This window comes from Carcharhinus amblyrhynchos, chromosome 4, assembly GCF_965287045.1.
Source record: "Carcharhinus amblyrhynchos chromosome 4, sCarAmb.v2.hapA, whole genome shotgun sequence".
NCBI classification, from domain to species: domain Eukaryota; kingdom Metazoa; phylum Chordata; class Chondrichthyes; order Carcharhiniformes; family Carcharhinidae; genus Carcharhinus; species Carcharhinus amblyrhynchos.
Window position 1 is genome coordinate 30,613,677 of NC_137327.1, and position 15,216 is coordinate 30,628,892.

Genomic DNA, 15,216 nt, shown 5'->3' on the forward strand with positions numbered 1-15,216 from the left:
GATGTAAAGTGAACTGCAACAAATTCTCCAAATCACAGCTATATTCAGAGGTCAAGGAAATTCAGCTGAAAAGGTTAAAGATGAAATAAAATCTCACAAGTGAGAATGAAAATCTATCCTAACGCAAGGCCACTGGTGACGTGTTCTAGACAAGAAGCTAAATACTGCATAGCACTGGGATCTTTCATTTTCATCAAATCAATAAAAGCTTATATTTATCAGGATTCCAGGCAGCTGCCATTTCTGACAACCTCCACTTTATTTCCCACTTCTCGTGTTAAATCAGGCCAAAGACTATAAAAGAAGCAACCTTCTCTGCTACTTACACCTGAAGAGACAATTCCATTAAAAGCTTTCTTTTTTTTGTGTTGTAGAAACAGGGTCTGTTACCATTATATTAGCAGGAGCTGCTAAACCTCTTTGTTCTTCTACCCATGTTGCAGCCCAATGCCACCCAAAAACTAGCGAGGGGATTTGCGCTCAAAAGTGAAAGTACTTTGCTTTTCCAGTTGTACTCTAGTAAAAAGGAAAAGCTTGCTGCTAAAACAGTGGCCATTCTAATCATCTGTACAACAATATTTGCTATCAGGCATTCTAAATAGATTATCAGCAGTCCATCTGTGTCATTATTGATTTATAAGGCTTTAAGCTGCTTTCGAATGGAAGCTTTCCCACTAAGGGGCTTCTTGTACAAATCAGAGCCACACTCGGATACAGCAGTCTTTACTCAAGCTGAAAAAAGATTGTACTTGAAACACGAGCACGCAGACCACAAATTTAGATGCCATTTATTCCTATTCTTTTCCCAATGATAATCAAAGTGGATGCACAAGTCATCTACATCCAAGTTATTTACATAAATATGTTACTAGTGTATAAAACAGGCATCATTAACATATGAATACCATATGCAAATGATAAAGGCAGAGCAGATGTTAGTGCATGTAATTGACCTATATGTGAATTGCTTCTGAACCCCATACTGTATTAATACTCTACACAGTAACTAGATATAGCCTAAAAAGTGCATCTCTGAAACACTACACTAGAAATGAACCTGACAGGGTCCCAGAGATGTTAAAACAAGGTCACTGTCACCACTGTATTTCGCTGTCATCTGCATTCTGTTTCTTATAGATGACATCATCATGTGGCTGTGTAAATCGATAACTTAATAGCATTTGGAAAATGCTGCAGTCTGGAGCAGGTTATAAAGAATGCCCCAGTTTTATTCCTTTTGTAGCTAAAATGTCATATGTCTTAAACTCAGGTTCTTGCATGAATGCACTGTGAAAAACAGATGCCATTTTTCTTACTCCCAGGCTTTATTTTTCACTTCTTCTCGGAATAACATTAAATTGTAGTAAATAGCCTTTTGTCAAGAGGCCAGGGACCACCCTGTATATGATAATGCATTAGTGACCAGCTTCCCAGCTCCTGAACAGAAACATTCACAGACTTAAGGGATAGATACGAAGCAGTATTGTGTACAACCGGTGAACGGCTGCAGCACATACTAATAGCAGCCCACATAATAAATGATTGTGTTGGGGTCTAACAAGGGTCTAATAGGCAGCCCGTTCTGTGAAAGGGTCAGCTTTATATCGGTGGTACAAAACAAAATTATACTATGTGCTACCATTATCTTTTTTTCAAATAAATTTTAAAAAGCATGCATTTCAACTTATTTTCTCACGTCAGGATGTCCAAATCCTCTGATGAATCATATTAAGTTTTATGACACTACTACTGCGAGCCTGGATTGCCACTGTATTCACAGGGTTTTTAGGACCTTTTACTCTAAATGAGTTGAGGACTGACCAATCTATAGGCATCATTTTAAACCACCAGCACCATTCCACACACCACCCCCCACCACCCCGTTTCCCTTTCTTCTTCGCAATTCCAGCATCTTCCTCACCTGCATTCTAAAATTAACAAGATCGATTGCAGTCATGGATTAGAATTTGAGGTAGAAATCTATTAAAGTATTAATGCTCCTGGTTCGGTAAGCTTCATATATTTCAAATGAAATCCATCCTGTTTTACCCATGAACAATAAATCAGCGAACACACTTAGAAAATTAAAATATGAAATCTATCTGGCTTTAGCAAATTTTCCATGTTTCTATAGTGATGTTTGTTTCTATGGTTCTGTTGTTCATTCAATCTGTATTGATTAATGCAGTATTGTGCTGTAATATCCTTCAGGAATGCAACTAACATCTTCAGTAACTTCATCTGGTGTCTGTTTTCAACAGTAAAAGCCCACAATGCTGTCTAGTAGCTACAACGTTAGTTCCTTGGGCTCTCAGCTGAGAGACCCCAGCTTGAATCTTAGTCTTAACTGATACTTTTGAGGATCAGTGCCATTCAGATTCTCTCCATCACAATTTCTAAAGGGTGACTTTGATGCGTCCGTCGCAGAATTTTTAAGGGGAGAGAGGGTCCTTTTCCTTTATGGTTCAATCGTGGACCCTGGACTATGTACATACAGAATCGGCGCCTATCTGTGGAATGATCCATCGGCTACATTTCACCGATTTGCCCCTGCCAAACTTGAAAATATCAGAGGTGGTGGACAAAATCAGAGGAAAACATAAACTAAAGTGAACAAAATAAAGGCACAGCAGTTTGTCAAGCAGTCAGAGTAGAACAGAGTAACTACATTTCAAACTAATGAATAAATATTTATCATATGTCAATTTGTTTTTTATGACATTTCTATAAAAAGTGCAGAATAGATGGAGCATTCAGTTTACATTCCTATTCTTGTGGGCACAAAGAATGCACCAAATTGATTTTGTCTGCTTTGCTTTTTTTAGAACAGACAGGCTGCCAGCAAAATTCACACTTTTGTTGTTTGCAGCTCACTGAATGGGTGAGAGTATCAGGAGTTCCTGACACCAATAAAACGTAATCCATGCCTCTTGAAAGGAAAGGTGTACCTTGGCTGTACTTTTTTTAAATTCATTTGTTCACTGGACTGTGGGCATCCCTGACTGGGCCAGCATTTATTGCCCAGCCTTGAGGACATTTAAGAGTCAACCACATTGCCGTGGGTCTGGAGTCACATATAGGCCAGACCAGGTAAGGACAGCAGATTTCCTTCACTAAAGGACATTAGTGAACCAGGTGGGTTTTTATGACAATGGTTTTGTGGTCATCATTGGACTTTTAATTCCAGATTTTTATTGAATTTTCAAAGTCCACCATCTGCCACGGCAGGGTTCAAACCCAGGCCCCCAGATCTTTACCCTGGGTCTCTGGATTACTAGTCCAGTGACAATACCACTACACCACCGCCTCCCCCTAATCAGCCACAGCCAAAAAATTAAAATGGCTGACAGACTAAGAGAAGCACAAGTGTGCCAATGCAAGGGCTGGGTGAGCTGATCCAAATAAGAACACAATACAGGAAGATTTTGCATTCTAGCCCTGCAGCAAGGGCAAGCTGAAGGCTTTGAGGGTTCGGTCTCCAGAAGAAGATTGATGGCTATGTTGAAGGAACCTCTCAGTATATTGCATTGTCTACCAGTTGGGTTTCACCTCACAAACACTGGCAAAGGGCATGGAGACATCTGGTTCAAACTTGTGTGGGGGTTTTGTACCTGACATTATGACTATGCAGTCAATCGTGAAACATGCATTCAGTTTTATGAACACTGCAGGGTAGCCCAGAGTGATGGAATCTCTGGTGGCATCTCTGACTGCTTTAAGAGAGCTCAGGGTTTTGCCAACTTATATTGTCACAACTCTCCTGGATTCCCTGGCATTGCTACCTCACAATGCCAGGGACCCAGAATCAATTCCCGGCTTGGATGACTGTCTCTGTAGAATTTGCATGTTCTCCCCGTGTCTGTGTGGGTTTCTTCCGGGTAGTCCAGTTTCCTCTCACAGTCCAAAGGTGTGCTGGTAAGGTGCATTGGCCATGTTAAATTCTCCCTCAATGTACCCAAACAGGCGCTGGAGTGTGGCGACTAAGGAATTTTCACAGTAACTTCATTGCAGTGTGAATGTATGCCTACTTGTGACTGATAAACAAATTAATTAAAAAATGGGCAAAACCATTCAATGGATGAGGTAATCTGTTTTTTCACCTAAAAAGGGTAGAATCAGAAATTTTCTAATTTGTGAAGAGTAGGAACATTGGACATTTAGAGACCTGGGAATCCATATACATAGATCACTAAAATGCCTTGAACAGATACAAAAAACAGTCAAAAACGTTAACCGAGTGCTGGTCTTTATATCTAGAGCACAAGATACAAGGGTGAAGAAATCACACGTCAGCTATATAAAGCTCCAGTTATACCACATCTGTGAGAAATTCTGGGCACATCTTCGGGAAGCCTTGGAAGGAGACAGCAATGCCAGGGAATGCAGGAGAGGTGTGACAGTACAGGACATACAAGAATAATACCAGTATCCTAAGGCTTAAGCCATGAGGAAAAATTACACAAATTAATGTTATATTCCTTGTACAGCCAGGAATTATCCCCACTCTTCATTCCAAACCTGGGAAACTGTGCCCCAGAACTTCAGATTTTTATTCCAGAGTTGGTGCTTAGCACTGCTGTCTCATAGCACCAGGGACCTGGGTTCAATTGCCGGCTTGGGTCACTGCCTGTGTGGAGTTAGCACATTTTCTGCGTGTCTGCATGGGTTTCCTCCAGGTGCTCCGGTTTCCTCCCGCAGTCCAAAGATGTGCGGGTTAGGTAGACTGGCCGTGCAAAATTGCCCCTTAGTGTCAGGGCAACTAGCCAGGGTAAATGCATGGGGCTATGGGGATAGGGCCTGGGTGGGATTGGGGTCAGTGCAGACTCAATGGGCTGAATAGCCTCCTTCTGTCGTGCAGGGTTTTATTCCCCAGAATCTACAAGGTAATGAAGTGATTAAATCAAACTTTTCAATATATTAAGAACATATAAGATTGGGGTGTCTAGAATTAGAGAATTATTTAGCTAGGGCTGACTCTTTGTAGAAACAAAGAACCTCTCTGTTATTACAAAAATGGCAGTAGAAGCATAGATCCAGAAGCCCCCTGAATATGGCACCTACCATTTTTCCAGGGGTCACATAGGGTGAACGGTTCCTAAGTTGCACGTCTGTAGTTCGTGGAGGCAATTTGACATGTTAAAGTGCAGATGCCACAGGCTGATTTGACTTTTGCTAGTGGGGTGTTCAAACACAACTTGCTCACTTTAGACCTGCTTGGAAACAGTATTCTTTTGTTTATGGTCCTGGCCATTTGGGAAAGGTACACTCTTCTAGACATGAAGCTGCATAAAAAGTGCCTATATCATCGAAACTATCAAATCAACTGTCAAAAGGAGCAGTCAAAAGAACAGTCAAAAGGAATGGTCAAGCAAGCTGTCAAAAAGGAGCGATCAAAAGGAACTGTTAAAAGGAATTGTCAACAATCCAGCAGTTAAACTGCTGCCAAGCTGTTAAACAAGCTGCCAAGTTGTCAATGTATTTAAAACTCCTGCCCTTCAAATACTTGAAAAAGAACTGTTGACAGTGTTAAAAAATAGTGCTTGCTATTTCACTCTGTCTGTTGGCAAAAGCCTGAGGGTTATCATTTACAGGATTAGTGATGCATGACTGATTTCACAATCTTTCATCATCAGTCTGGCAATTCACAATTTGACTGACGGCTCTAAGCAATGATAAACATTTTGAAGTGGAACTATGAATACTAATGCTTGCTTTTATAAGGGATTAAATTTAATTAAATATAATAAATGGCTTTTATCACTAAATGTGATTTAATAGTGAATTAATCAATAAACATTTAATAATTTTATTTAATGTCAGCATAGATTCTGAGGTCTGCCCATTAAGGATGCAGTGTGAGTTGGCATGATAGGTATACGGGCAAAGTGTGGTGGGTGGGCACATATTGGCATGAATTGGCATAGGGTTATAGAAGGGGTAGGCAGAAGAACATAGGTTCACACTTCGAGTATGAAAGGCCATGAAGGTGGGTGAAGGAGTGTAAGTTGGAATGGGGGCCTTGGGGGTGGGTAGTGGGGCATAGACTAGCATGAAAGATATGAAGGTCCATGGAGATGGGTGCAGGCATAATGTGCAATGGAGGGGCACTAGGAGTGTTGGGTGGGTGGGTTTAACTTCATCATCTTCTTTCATAGCTTTGACAGAATGTCTGTGCACCAAGGCAAACATTTTTTCCAGCCCAGCTCTACGCCTGGAAGCCTCCACACTGATTTCAGGGTCGCCCACACTACTCCCATAAAAGCCAGCGCCAACTCTGGAACAAAAATCTGAAGTTCTGGGGTACAGTTTCCCAGGTTTGGAATGAAGAGTGGGGATAATTCCTGGCTCTACACTCCCAACCAGGGAATACAAATTCTGGCCTTGGACTTAGTTTTTCTGGTTTCATGCAGGGCAATGGACAACAAGACCTCCGCTGGATCTAGTCCAATCTAATTCATTTTGCTCCATCCCCGGAGGTCTCCTGCACTTGGAGGTCCTCCTCAAATGTAGACTGAAATTGCCCTGCCATTCACATCCTGCTGCCGCTGTCAGCGAGAACGGACAGTTTGTTACTCAGCCAAATCTCTGGTCACTGCAGCGGGACTGGAGAATCCCAGCTGCGAGTGAAGTTGGAGAAACTGGCCAGAACTTTACTAGACTCTTCAGAAGTGAAATTAGGAAACACTTCAACACAGAAAGGGGATTAAAAGTTTTGGCCCCTCTTCCAAAAAATGATAATTTGAAGACAATCAAGTGTAATTATTTGATCTAAAATTGATGGATTTTGTTTATGTAAAGGTATTAAGGGATATGGAATTAGATCACAGATCAACCATGATCTCACTGAATAGTGAAACAGGCTCGAGGCGCTAAATAGTCCACTCCTGTTCCAATGTAGCTGTGAAGACTGATGGAAATCTATTGGTGGTTTTAGCTTCCTTGCCAATTCAAATTTTACACTCTTACTGTTCTGCTGTGGTGCAGAATTCTTTCCTATACTTGTGAACTACAAACTTTTTTGTATCCATTCCGGGCACATCTAGTGCTGTCGAAAGTAACTAATGTATTTGATGTATAGGCATTAAACAAAGCTAACGTAATGAGATGACATGTCTGATTTACACAAGGGTCATTACTCCACTGAAGTGACTAGGAAAGTTTTTCAGCAGTGAATACTCAAAATGTAATTCCTTTTGTTTGTGATTAGTGCCTTGGGATCTTGAGCAGCCCTGGCACACGGTTACCATCCTCAATGAAGGACACCTCGGTTCTGAAATCACCTTATTCATTATAATGACACAACTGTTGCTCTGCGATGTCCCTTGCTCCCTTGAGCCTCTGCTTATGTATCCCAAGATTAGTATATACTTGAAGTGGAATCTGATACATAGATGTCTAAAATGCTCTCACGTGAAATTAAATATTTCTATTGTTGGGCAAAATAGTAGTTTCACATATGAAACAAAACCTTCAATTGTTGCCTTCAAACTATCTATAACCCTTTGCACAATGGTTTAGCAGGGTAAAGCTCAACAGCAAGAAACACATGGACAACGTTAAATGATTAGAACACAACCATTTTGTTTCATGCATGATGAAGGAAAATCATTTAACTCATAAGCATTGTAGGAACAAAAGGATTTACAAATCTCTGTTTGCGTAATATTCTCCTTCTGTTATTTGTGATGGTTCGATATAACGATGTATTTATTCATTTACTGTGCTGTACTTTCATGCCTGCTTCTTGATTTACACCGGTTAACTTTTGCAGCTGACAGAATGGTACGTGGCCCAGGATTTCACTCCCAGGTCTCCGCCCGGCTCTGTGAGCCTAAGCTTTCAAACTGACAGGCTGGATTAGAAATTGGGCCTGCCACCCCTGGAATAATGCAGAGGCTGCTGGGTGCAGAGGCTGGCATAGTGAAAGACCAACCTCTACGTCTGGCAATTTGTTGAATTAAATAAAAAAAGATTGCAGCCAAAAAAAAAGCCATACCCCACAGTCGCTCTTCTCTGGGTCCTGCACACTCCCCTTGTTCCATCTATACTAACCTATGCTACCTCAGGTCCTCCGCCCCCTTTCAACTCATACCCTTCTATCCTCCCCCATGGACCCTAATGCCCCCTATTCAGCTGAAAACTCCATGGATCCTGATTGCCCCATGGCAACTTAATGCTAGCTCATGTCAACCTATACCTCCTGCTCATCACCCTTTGCCCTAACCACTCCATTCCATCTCACATAGCATACTTTTACAGTTTCTTAACAGCTTTGACAGTTCTTTGACAGCCTGACAGTTTTGGTACTTACTTGTCAGTTTGACAGTTCTTTGACAGTTTGGTAGTTCTTCAATAGAATAGATATTTCCATTGAGTTCCAAAATATATTGTTAGGAACCATTGCCACAACTCAACTGAGGCTCCAGAATGTGGGAAGTCTGAGCACTGGCCCATTACAATCATGATTATGTTTGGAGTGGACACTCCTGAAACGTTCTGCAGAAGGCCAGGATATCCATGTCCTAGCCTAGTCTTATCCTCTGGTATAACCTTGTCAAATTTAAGGTGGGAATGTATCAGAAGAGAGCTTTTGAATGGTGAAATGAGTAATTTTCACAGGGATTTTCACTGTAACTTAATTGCGGTGTTAATGTAAACCTACATGTGACAACTAAGAAATAAGCTTTAAAACTTTAAAAAGTGTTCCAGAGCACCAGAGGGCAGAATTTTACTGCTCAGCCCACCATAGGAATCAAAGCAGGTTGACGGACGGAGCATGGAAAGGTCCATTCACCTTGGGCAGGATTTCACAGTTTTGGGATGAACGAAGCTGTAAAATCCTGCCCATAATGTGAGTTACAATGAAAAATACTGGAACTAGAGTTCCAAAGATAATTCTTTTTGGACTCAAAATTTGGGGTAAATCTTCCAGTCCCACCCGCCATAGGAATCGTGGCTGGCAGGACAGAAAATTTGGCAGAATATTCAAGGGTTCATTGAATTTAGGTGGGAATTTCTGGTTTAGGTGCGAGCGCAGTCGGAAAATCCCGCCTGTTAACTCTCTTCACAGATGCTGTCACGCTGCTGAGATTTTCCAGTACTTTCTGTTTTTATTACTGGAAATACTTAGTGGGTCCATAATAAAATATTTAAACATGATGAAATATTAAACTGTCCTTTTTTATTCAACGTTTAATTACAGAATCGGAAGTTTTTTTTTCATTTTCTCTCCACTGTTCAAGTGATAATGTCACTAATTCAATGGTATCGACAGTAACAGAAATAGACATGAACACTGAGCTTAGATTTGCATGATACTACTTTACTGGAATAGAATGTATAGAACATAGAACATAGAACATAGAACATTACAGCGCAGAACAGGCCCTTCGGCCCACGATGTTGCGCCGACCAGTTACAAAAACAATGACCCACTAGCCTATACCAATCCCTTTTCGTCCATAAACCTATCCAGAGATCTCTTAAACGCCCCCAAACTAGACGCATTTACAACTGCAGCAGGCAGGGCATTCCAATCCCTCACCACCCGCTGGGTAAAGAACCTACCCCTGACATCCGTCCTGTAGCTACCCCCCCTTAATTTAAAGCCATGCCCCCTCGTGCTAGCTTTCTCCATCCGAGGAAAAAGGCTATCACTATCCACCCTATCTAAACCTCTAATCATCTTATATGTTTCAATAAGATCCCCTCTTAGCCGCCTTCTTTCCAACGAAAACAACCCTAAATCCCTCAGTCTCTCCTCATAGGACCTCCCCACCATACCAGGCAACATCCTAGTAAACCTCCTCTGCACCCTCTCCAACGCCTCCACATCCTTCTTGTAATGCGGGGACCAGAACTGCACACAGTACTCCAAGTGCGGCCGCACTAGAGTAGTGTACAGTTGCAACATTACACTGCGACTCCTAAATTCAATCCCCCTACCAATAAACGCCAAGACACCGTACGCCTTCTTAACGACCTTATCTACTTGATTCCCAACTTTCAGGGATCTATGTACACACACACCTAGATCCCTCTGTTCATCCACACTATTCAAAGTCCTCCCGTTAGCCCTATACTCGACACATCTGTTGCTCCTACCAAAGTGAATTACCTCACACTTCTCCGCATTAAATTCCATCCGCCACCTCTCAGCCCAGCTCTGCAACCTATCTAAGTCTCCCTGCAGACTATGACACCCTTCCTCACAATCTACCACACCTCCAATTTTGGTGTCATCAGCAAATTTACTAATCCACCCATATATTAACATATTATTATTATTATTAACATATTATTAATATATATTAACATATTTGTTGTAAATACAACATAAAAGTTGTTCTGAACTTCATGCTTGAAGAGATACCCAAAGAGTGTTGAGAGTATGGAACCTGCAATCACTAGGAGTTGTTGAAGCAAATACTTTTGATGTATTTAAAGGAAAGCTTGACAAATATTTGCGGGAGAATGGAATAATGGATTACAATGAGGGGATGAGAGGACATAGGTTCAAGGTGAGGGGCAGGAGGTTTGGGGGGATGTGAGGAAAAGCTTTTTTACCCAAAGGATGGTGACGGCCTGGAATGCGCTGCCTGGGAGAATGGTGGAGGTGGGTTGCCTCACATCCTTTAAAAAGTTTCTGAATGAGCACTTGGCACGCTATAACACCCAACGCTATGGAGCAACTGCTGGAAGATGGCTAGGTAGGAGTTCAGGTGCTTCTAATGTGTCAGTGAGGACTTGATGGGCCAAAGGGCCTCTTCTGCGCCATCTGAATCTATGATCCTACGAATGCTAGAGTTAGATGAGGAAAGATGGAAGGAGCGTTAAATGGAGAATAAATACCAGCTTGATCTAAATAGGCTGAATGGCCTATTTCAGTGCTATATATCATATGCAACCCTGAATAAATATTTCCTCCACTCCCGCTCCCCCCGACTCCATCACAGAACCCCTGATGTTATCAAACCTTTGTGCTTGCTTTTGTTAAATTGGATTTTTTTTTCTGCAGGTATGCACAGTCTGGATATCTTCTCCAGATTTTCATCATCTTGTGTCTGTTCACTGCTGCAAACTGGCTCCTTTCAGCATGCTACCTAAATATCACTTTATGATAAATGTTCTCTGGTCTACTCCTAATATTTCAAAGTCACTTCTTGTGCTAAATAAATGGGAATTTGCAAGAAGTCGAATTAGGCCAAGTAAGTAGCACTGCAAGGTGGAAATTTAGTGCAAACATTTGAATTATCAGGTAATTTCATTTCAGCAATTCTGGATTAAGTAACTTTCCACCAGGCTGATTCATGTCATCCTCCATCCTGAGTGGAGATAAATAAAAGTAAGACAGTTTGATCTGAATCCAAATAGATTCTTAAATTGTGTTTTTCTTCAAATCCCTGGATCCAAGTTTATAGTTTTTATACAGTGAGCCAAAACCTCAATGTGCATCATTGTCCTAAGGATTCCCACAATGGAATAAACAAAGCAAATTTGTGTTTAGCATCACCGAAACAGGCTTTTGCTTGTAAATCGTGGAGTTGACATACATACAAGACCTGACGCTGCTGATGTTTACCATGATAAGAAGCAACAGTAGAATGTACTCGAGAAACAGTATCCCACCTTTCAATTGAGCACCTTACAGCCTTCCAGACTCAGCACTGAGTTCAACAATTCCAAACTTTATGCTCCCATTTTATTTCCTTTCTTCCCAGTTTACACCCCTTTTTACTCCAGCTTTTATTTCTAGACAACAACTGTTCATCACTCTGCCTTTCACACCTCATCTAAGGGGTCAGTTTAGCTCTGTTGCCCAAACGACTGGTTTGTGATGCAGAGTGACGCCAATAGTGCGGGTTCAATTACTGTACCAGCTGAGGTTATTCATTGGAGGTTCTGCCTTCTTAACTTTGCCTCTCACCTGAGATTTGGTGATCCTCAGGTTAAATCACCACCAGTCAGACCTCCTCCTCAAAGGGCAAAGCAGCTTATGGTCATCTGGGACTATGGCGACTTTCAGACACATCTTTTGTTTTTTTATTAGTTTTATTACCACTCCCATTTGCCTTGCACCATGAACACTTTTGTTATTTAATCTCTCCTGTCTTCTACACTATCACAGAATTTCCATCTTGTTCTCCCACCTCCCCCCACACCATCCACCCTTCCTTTTACTTGCTTTAAACTATTGCCTTCCTTCTTTCCCCAGTACTGATCAAAGACCATGGACCTAAAATAGTAACTCTGGTTCTCTCTCCATGGATGCTGCCTGCTCCGTTGAGCATTTCCAGCATTTTTTGTTTTTATTTCAGAATGCTGTCACTTTGGAAGCTTCATACCGACAGGAAAATGTTCCCTCTTTTACTGAGGACCATTTCTTTGAGTGGATCTGCACACCCACACTCTTTTTCCCTTTGGGGAATAGTGGGGAGAAGTGGTGAAAGGATTCCTGAGCTGAACATCAGCCCTTTGAACCATATTATGAATGCTCCTTCTGTAGCCATTAAGACATGGTGTTGGACTTGAACTCGGAACTTCTAGTCCAGAGCTAGGACACTTCCATTGTGCCACAAGACCTGCCAAGAAATGTATGACACTGCTTAAACACATTCTGGAAAGAGGTTTCAAGCCCAGTTTTCTTGAATGCCATTTGAAAGTTGACACTTCATCCACTGCAGCATTCACTGTCAGACTGCTCTGTCTGAGGCCAGAACTCTCCATTCACCTGACGAAGGGACTAACCCCAAAAGCTTGTGAGTATATTATCAAATAAATAGGTTGGACTAAAACCTGGTGTTGTCAGACTTTTTACTGTGTTTACGCCAGTCCAACGCCGGCATACCCACATCAAGACGGCAGAATAACAAGTCTCCCAAGTAATCTTCAGAAAACTTAATTAAGATCATGCCAGATCAATTCTCTACACAATTGCTCCCATTTGGGTTTGCAGTGTTTACATCTAATTGTATCCTTTGAAGGTAGGAGACTCCACTTTAGGGGTATATTTGATACCTGCCTGTTCCGTGCATCCGAAAAAGCATAAGACCATTTGGCCCATCGAGTCTACTCCATCATTCAATGAGATCATGATCTGATGTAATAATCCTCATCTCCACTTTCCTGCCTTTTTAAAATTCATTTGTGGGCCATGGACATTACTGGCTAGCCAGCAGTTAGCGCCTATCCCTAGTTGCCCTTGCCTAGGCCATTTCAGAGAGCAGATGAGAATCAACCACATTGCTGTGGCTCAAGGGTCACACGTAGGCCAGACCAGGTAAGTACGGCAGATTTCCTTCCCTAAAGGACATTAGTGAACTAGATGGGTTTTTCTGATAATCGACAATGGTTTCATGGTCATCAGTATACTCTTAGAACAAAGAACAACACAGCACGGGAAACAGGCCCTTCGGCCCAACGAGCCTGCGCTGCCATTTTAACATTGTGAGTTCTCTCTCAATTCCAGATATTATTTTTTGAATTTAAATTCCACCATCTGCCATGGTGGGATTCCAACCCAGGTCCCCAGATCCCTAACTGAGTTTCTGGATTAATTGTCTAACAATAAAAGCAATAGGCCATCACCTTATCCCGACAACCCTTCATTCCATTACTGATCTGATTTGAGGTTTGGACGCCCACACAGCTGTGGAGTTTGATAGCAAAGAGAGGGGATGGGAGGTGAGAAGTTGCCCAATTGCAGTAGTGGAGGTGAAACAATTCAATGCTGCAATGACATTAGGCTATGATATTTTTCTGGTTAAATTAACTAAAAAGGACTAGGTAAACTTCCTCAGCCATGATTACTTTGTGTATCTTAATGGCTTTGGCTGGAGAATATAATGAACTAGCCATGTTACAAACTGCATAATTTGTAGAATGCTTGGCAATTAAGTGGGTGGGACTTAAAGTCGCTAAACTCTCAAAGCTGCTGAGGACTTTGGGCTGAAAGAGGAAAAGTTGAAACGTATTAATTTGCCTCCATATTCATGGAGCTGAGAAAGGTGCCTATGTTTTAATCAGGCAAATTCATACTAAATCCTATCAAATCTGAGTTGAATCCAAAGTGGAGAATTGAAGCAGAGAATCAGGAAGACTGTGGTTCCCAGTCTCATGGGAATATGCCTTTTACACTGTGGCTAGTTTAAATAATAAGTAAGAATCCAGAATAGACAGGCTGCTAATGCTTATCACATGAAATGCAGCAAGACCTGGGCAGCATCCAGATTCAAGCTGATAAGTAACATTTGTGCCACATAAGCGCCAAGCAATGATCAAGTAGTTGAGGTCTAACTAACTGTCCTTGACTCTCAATATTGCTGCCCTTTCTGAAACTCTCTGGGAACGACCCTTGACCAGACACTCTGACTGGTCCAGTCAGAGGAATATAGTGGCTAATAAAGCAGGTCAGGCACTATGGATTTTGCAGAGATTGGCTCACCTTGTGATTCCCAAAGCCCCTCCAACACCTATAAAACACAGGTTAGGAATATGATAGAACATGTTCCACCTACCTGGATGTGTAAAGCTGCAAGAACACTAAAGAATCACAACCTAATCAAATCAGGGAACTTGATCAGTGGTTTAATCAATGGCCTAAACATACAGTCTCTCCATTATTGGTGTACCATGGCTGCAAGGTGCAGAGAATGCACTTCAGCAACTCAAGGTTGCTTTAGCAGCTCCTCTCAAATCCACAACCTCCACCTCCTGAAGGTAAGGGCACAGATGCATATGATAATATTGCTTCCAAACTCCCTCCCAAGTAATACAACATGGGTGGAATTTTTCGGCCATTTACGGGACTCCCTGCTTCCGCTGCAGTGAACGGAGTTTTGGCTGAGTACCAAATTCTCCATCCTTGCTTACAACAGCACTGGGGCGTGAATAGTCAGAAAATTCTGGCCAATATGTTTTGGGTACATTACCTTTTATTCAACATGACTTGGTCAAAATCCTGGAACTTTCTGCCTACTGGCATGTAAAGAAGCATCTTCGCTACCTGGTCCACAGCAACTCAAGGAAACACACCAGTACCATTGAAGGACAACTGGGATCGTTAAGTGACATCCACATTCTGAGGGTGAAATTTACAGGAGATTGTGATCCAGTATAGTGAGAGTCTTGGATATGAGCTTTGGCATCTTAGGTAATATTGCTGACCTTCATCAGATTGTCCAATTAAAGCAAGGTTTTGTTTCCACCACAAAAAAA

At 41.8% G+C, this 15,216-nt stretch overlaps 1 protein-coding gene across 4 annotated transcripts in view; it reads right to left on the reverse strand.

Moving 5' to 3' along the window:
* znf536 (zinc finger protein 536) overlaps positions 1–15,216 on the reverse strand; it is a 495,485-nt gene that overhangs the window by 327,616 nt on the left and 152,653 nt on the right. The gene's annotated exons all lie outside the window — the stretch shown is intronic.